Source organism: Manis pentadactyla, chromosome 7, assembly GCF_030020395.1.
Source record: "Manis pentadactyla isolate mManPen7 chromosome 7, mManPen7.hap1, whole genome shotgun sequence".
NCBI classification, from domain to species: Eukaryota; Metazoa; Chordata; class Mammalia; order Pholidota; family Manidae; genus Manis; species Manis pentadactyla.
Genome location: NC_080025.1, coordinates 68,601,034 through 68,608,397, shown reverse-complemented (window position 1 = coordinate 68,608,397; position 7,364 = coordinate 68,601,034).

The following is a 7,364-nucleotide window of genomic DNA, read 5'->3' as shown; positions in this document are numbered from 1 at the left end:
AATTAGGAAATGATATTGAAATAACTGGGTGGTAGTTTTGATTACCAGTTAAAATACTCATGTTCATAAATTCAGTTAATAATGTTCTAGTTTTTCATTCACATTTGTGAAATGGAAGCCTTCCCTTTCGTAAATATTTAGTTACTTCTGTGTTTTAACATCAGATTTTCAGCTGAGATCAGTTGTGGTTTTCAAAGAATCAAATAAGTATCAAATCAAGGCAATGTGCTAAGTCTGAGAGGGTCCGTTGGTCAAAAGTTACTGCTCTTCTGCTTGAAAGTGAAGGGTGATAGTGTCTGTAGAACCTAAGTGAATTATGACTCCATTTTAGGATGCATATTAGACAGAAAACCTCTGCCTAAGGCTTAGAGGACTTAATTCCATTTCTTTCATTTGGCATAGATTGCTCTCTCTCCAGGGAGCCAAGTTTGTAATCAAGACATATGTCAGGTAACACTATCAGAAGGAGCAGGCTGTGCTTTTCTCCAGAACAGCGTTTGTATATTCTGTCCTGACCAAGGTGCAAGACTGATTATACCCCAAAGGTTACACACAGAAGAGTGGATTCCAAAAGAAAGTTGCTGGCGATTGCTATAATGGGCATTTCTAAAAACAATGAACTAGAGAGAACACCTTGTCCTAAGACTTTGACAGACTAGGAGCAAAAATAGAAAAAAAAAAAAAAAGATAAGGGGAAGGGTAATTAATAATGCTCTAAATTATAAATTTCTTGAGAGTGGAAGCCTGGCAATTTTCCACCATGTTTATTCTTTATTTCAAATTGTCTCCTGTCAATTTTTTTTATTTCAGAAGGATTTATTATGTGAACACATTGTAAATTAATATGAACTAAATAATTGTCCAATATTAAAGAGAGAGTGAAGCAACACAGGTTTCTTAAACCGTATCTTTACTTCCCCCACAGACCACTTTGTGAAAGTTTCCATGTCACTGTTGACGTGGAGATATCCTAATGCAATAGAGTCAGACATATTTCATTAGAATAGTCTCTTTAAAAGCAGAATCAAGCTCTTTACATGTTTGTGTGCAGGCAATCTTACTTTTACTCATTGTTCTAACTTGTTCTGCTTTGAAATTATGTGAGGTAAGAAATTAGTCTGTTCAGGAAAAAGGAAGCAGAAAGTGCATGAAAAGGTCTATGTTTTTCTATGAGGATCTTAGAATGCGAGGTGGTTGACAGAGGTTTACCTCTTGCTCTTCCTGGCATCACCTCCCATATGAGTTCCATAGTTTCTTCTAGCCTAGTAAAACTCTACAGTGTCCTTCCTGACTGTGTCTCCACAAGTGAGCCAGTCACAAATGTTCAACCACATACTCTTTGACTTAATACATAACATTCCTGGGTAGACCTGTATAATGAATAGGTACCAAAGACATGTGTAGTTGTGCATTATATCCATTAATGTACACACACAACACACCCACATGCAGGTGACAGGGGCCAGAGGGATTGTATGGAGAGCAAGAAAGGATGAACGGCCAGGAGGAAGCCATGCAGAAGGATGGAGACCTCCTTTTCTCTCTCCTTCATTACTGTTAGATTGGGACTCTGGGTGTTCTTAGGATAACCAAAGTGAAACATCCCTAGCCCTAATTTTTTTCTGCAAAAGTTCTAGTTAAGATTCTGCTCATGTTCAGAAGTAATTGTCAGTTATCTTGACAGTGTGATATGGGTGTTATAAACTCTTTTCTGACCAAAGAACTATTCCTCCCATTCATCTGCCACCATGCTTGACATTTCCAGTTTTAGAAATGTGAGGGTAATTTTTTTAAGGATAAAATATTTTATTTCCTTTTAAAAAAAAAATTAAAATACAATATTTTTTACTTCAAAGGTAAAAACCTATTGGATGCAAATTTCTTCAACTTCTCCCTTATCTGTATTACACCTGCATATTCTTATGTCTTTAAACTGTACCTTAGAATTTAAAGGCAACCTGTCCACTTATATTCTTGATCTTATCCACTTCTGTCTTCCCCAAGAACTTATTATATAAACTTTTTTCTTTTTTCCTATTTTCAACATCACTTTTCCTTGGCCACTCTCTGATTATATTTTTCTCAATCTCCTTATAGTCATGTTTCAAGATAAAGTTGCACCAATTGCTGTGTCTATTTCTTCTTTTCCTTCATATTCCCCCAATATGAGAACTGGACTTTTGCTCAGATAATATGTGACCCAGAAGGTGACAATTCCAACAGTACTTTGTATTCTTGTCTTACTTGATCTCTTGACCTACTTGAAACAGCACCTCTTGAATTAATTTCATCTTTGATTCAATTACATGAGTCTTTTGGTCCTTCCTACTTCCATGCCATTCTACTTACAGTCTTCTTGCAGCTTCTTATCTTATCTAGTTATTAAATACTGACACTTCCCAGGTAAGATTCTAAGTTATCTGAAGCCATATTCCTTTGGTTCAAACTCACACTCTACTGTCTGACAGCTATTCAACTTTGGGAAAGTTATTTAGCCTTTCTGTGGCCCACCTATCAATTGGGGTTAACAAAAATATTATAAAATGTGCAATGGAAGCATTAGCTCTAACTGTTATTTCCCACAGGTAATTTATTTCATCATGCCTTTAGCTTTACATGCCTTTTCCAAAGATTCCCAAAAAAGTATCTCATACTGAGATTTTTTTAAGCTCCAGACTCTTATGCTAAAATTTCTATCAGCCATCACTTTATAGATTTATTATCCACCTGAAAGTAACATAACTACATCTAAACACATGACCTCATATTGATGATTTTGGTGGATTTAACATCCAAAATTTTCCCTCTCCCCATTTTGGTCCCAAATCTGACATGGACAACCATTAATTTTGGTCAACTCTTATGTATTAGCTCAAAGGAGACTCTAAACACTTTTCATGTCCATCTTCTAATCATCTCAATCATTTTTGCCATAATATAGGCACCTCCACTTGTCTCCTGAATGACTGTCAAGTTGTTACCACTTTCTTTCTGGTTTCTCTGACTCCCGCCTCGTGCCTCTCCACTCCATCCCTCACAGAGATACCGGTGCAGTTTCTTTAAAGGAGAGATCTGGTAACTCCACTGCTTTTCCTCAGAATTCCCCAGTACTTCTTTACCATTTACAAACTCCAAAGCTGCCATGTCACAGTAAATCCTTCTCAGCAGCTCCTTCCTGCTCATCTTCTGTTCCAGCTCATCCTCCCTTAGTCCCTCACCCCATCGTGTGGGCCTTAGACAATGCCTGCAGTTTCCCTCCTGCACGCCCACGTGTGCTGTGTCCTTCATTAAGTCTGCTCGTATCCTGTGTCTACCTGGCAAACACAATGCTTTGAGGGGCTCAGATTGCAAGGTGTTTCCTTGATAAGTCCTGCCCTGAATTTAGCCATCAGCCTTAAGGGCTTTCTTCTCTTCCTCCAAAATAGCTATTTATTGAGTTATAATTGATCCTTATTATGTGGAGATTCTGTATTTTAAGAATGTCTTCTCACTAAACTTGATGTGTAAAGTTTAAAATCAATACTCATCGCGCTATTGCAGTTATCTGCAGACTGTGGATAACCTTTGTACAGTTATGAGTTACAGTACTATTGGTCTTGAGGTCAATGTTAATGAATTACCAATGTATCTGAAAAAGGTATCTTTAAACAGAAACACACAGAAAATTAACTTATGTATTGACTGGTTAATGAAAATGTGACTAGAGGCTTGGTGGGGCCTAAACCTGGGTTTTCTGTCAGAGCAATGTTTCAGCATTCATAACTCAGTGTTTACAGGGACTTTATAAAGCATTATGACAGCCAGTAATGAGAATCAACTATATATTTAGTTGTTTTCATGCCCATATCTAATTTTTCTGAGGGTTGTTTCTGTCTTTTTACATTGTCTACAGAGTCTTGAACAATTATTGACACAAAGTAGATACCTACTAAATTATTTGTTGAATGAATATCATGCAAATGTATACGGGAGGGTTAGATTATATGGCAACATTATTTATTCAGTATAATCTCTGAAGCAATAGAATAAATAAGGTAAATTTCAATGAACAAAAAGTAGGAAAGGGTTATTTGAGGATAGAGCTGGTTAGAGCACTGCCATCTGGATTTCTGTGTCCTTCCTAGGGGAGTGAAAGAAGAGAAATGGTGAGATAGGAAGTACCTTGAGTCAAGAGCCAGAGAAGCTTTAAAAGAAGTGACCGAGACAGAAGAGTTTCATGGAAGCCTACAGAAGCAAACCTTACTTTCCTTCAGATCTAGTGAAGGTTTCTGATTTCCCTTCCCTGTCTCACATTTCCTATGTTCAAGCATGTTGACAACCATTCCAGTCTGCCTAGGACTGTCCTGATTTTAGCACTGAAGGTCCTACTTTCTGGGAAACCCTTTAATCCTGGGCCACAAGAGTGCTTGATCACCCTGTTTACAAACTACTATATTGTGAAGCATAACATACTTTGCAAATTAAGACAGTGTTAACCTAGTTTAGTGTTCACCTAATGTTCATTCAAACAGTAACTCCAGTTAATTGGCAGGCACCGTTTAGTTCTTGAGGCTACAAAGATGAATTTTTCCTTTTTGGAAGGGAAAAGATTCATACAAAGATGGATTCATACAAAGATGAATATTGCCTTTTTCCTTAAGGATCCCTTTATACCTGAAAATAATTTACACATCAAATTGTTTTTATCAATATATATGGAGTTAAGCTGGAAATTCACAGCATAGGTACTTCTGATATAATTATATTTTTATTAATTTTTTTATTAAAGACTATTTCTTAGAGCAATTTTAAGTTTATAATAAAATCGAAGGGAAGGTAAAGAGATTTCCCACATACCTCCTGCCCCCACATATGCACATCTCCCTTTATTATCAGCGCCACTCAGAATGGTGCATTTTTCACCAAGGATGAACCTACATTGACATATCACAGTCACTCAAAGCCCATTGTTTACATTAGGGTACACTCTTGGTGGTGTACATTCTATGGGTTTGGACAAATGTATAATGGTATATATCCATCATTATACAGAATATGTTCACTGCCCCAAAAATGCTCTATGCCATCCCTAATCTTTTCTGCCACCACCACCCCCACCACCACCCCTGGCAACCACTGACATTGTTATTGTCTATTGTCTCTACAGTTTTGCCTTTACCAGAATGTCACATAATTGGAATCATACAGTATATAGCTTTCCCAGATTGACTTCTTTCACTTAGTAATATGCACTTAAAGTTTCATGTCTTTCCATGGCTTGATAGTTCCTTTCTTTTCAGTGCTGAATAATATTCCATTGTCTAGATATGCCATCATTTATTTATCCACTCACTTACTAACGGATGTCTTGGTTGTTCCCACATTTTGGCAATTATGAATAAAGCAGCTATTCACATCTGTGTGTAGGTTTTTTTGTGCACCTAAGTTTTAACTCCTTTGGGCAAATACCAAGGAGATGATTGCTGGGTCATATGGTAAAAGTTTGTTTAGTTTTGTAAGAAACTGCCAAACTCTCTTTTAAAGTGGCTGTACCATTTGGCATTCCCATCAGCAGTGAATTAGAGCTCCTGTTGTTCTGCAGGCTCAGCATCATTTGGTATTGTCACTGCTCCAGATTCTGGCCATTCTAATAGATGTGACATGGTATCTCAGTTTTGGATTCTTCATAGGGCCAACTGAAGTCTGATTCCAGAGAAATGGAATATGTAAAGGCTAGAGTCATTTTCAAGTTCTACTTAGGTAGAACAGGTAAAAGAACTTGAAGAAAGTTCTTGACAGTATAGAGAGGAGAAACATGCAGGAGAGTAATATAGTTGGGGAAAAATGGAAGAAGAAATGCTTCTGCTCCCTTCTTCTGTATGCTATCGGGTTTCTCAAGAACCCAGAAACCCATGCCTCTGAATCACAAGAAAAAAATAAATAGGTTCCTTTCATATACAGCTAAACCTCCATTTGAATTTGGTAATTTTTTTCTAGAATAAGTGAGTGTGATACTGGATCAAAAATTCTTATTTAAAAATAATAAATTTTGTTAAATGCATTCCCTTTGAAAGCACAATAACAATGTAATTATTGTACAAGGTGGTTAAATTAATCCAAATTTTATCTTAGTTTAAAAATAACAGTTCTTACTAATGGCAATTATCAGATTTTTAGGTATATTTTACTTTCTAGGTTATCTTTAGTTAGGTAAAAGTATACTTACTTTTCAATTTACCACATAGTTTAAAAGACCTCCACAGAAAAGTTCCAAAAGGCTTTCTGCATAAAAACACTATTATTTTTTCCTGTGACTTAATCTTAAACAGTTATAATTTCACTCTAGTTTTGTTTACTGAGCTCAGTGCTCCCATAATAGCCTTACCCTTACCACTGATACTTTCCTCCAAGAAACTAATAATTTTGTATATTATTGAAATGTTTAACTTGATTAATAGCAAAACAGCTTATTTATAAAAGGGACTTCAATCAATGCTTTATTCTGAGTATGCAGGAGCTACATACACATTAGATTCAGATTAAATTTGCAGTTGTGGCAATGAAGGAAAACATGATAGGCTAACTTGAACTGCCTGACTATATTTTGCTGGCTATAATTAAAGATTTAAACAAAGCCATCCAGCTTATATGGATTCCTATCAGTCTTGCTTCATGTGATTTACACAAAAGTTGATATATTTATATATGTATGTATGTATTTGGCAAGGTAGTCAAATATAAACAAAGAATAAAATAGCAGTTTGGCATTAGGATTATTTACTTGATTATATATCCATTCAGCAATGAAATAACTCTAATATATTCTGAAATAATAAAGAGATAATAAAATTTTATGCAGATAACTGTGTTTAACAATGATCATCTAGTGGTGATATGCATAGATATTTGAAATCTGTGATGAGGTGGAAAAATTAGCCTAGAAACCAGGGTCTTGGGTACTATTCTGGGAATTGACCCTAATAGATTACGGATATATCACTTTGATGATCTCTGCCAGGTTTCTTTCATAAAAATGACAAAGTTGGATAGATGTGTTTCCCAAACAGTTCTTTTTGAAATATTCTTCTAGAAAATTTTAATGGGTATGGCATTGAAAAGAGGTTGATTGATTACATATATTTGGGAAATACTGTTTTTTATATCCTGTCTTGAAAATTCACAGAGCATATTTGTAAATGAAAGACTTAAATAAATTAAGGCTGCAATTTACCTTTTTGGGGGACAATATGTTTAACAAGTTAAATGAAATTGAATCACATTTTTTTCTGTCAATTTTAGGCACATTTATGAGCTAGATGACTGCAAAATCATTTTCATATTTGAAAGTCTAAATTTATCTCTCTGAAGGCATTTAAATAACCTGC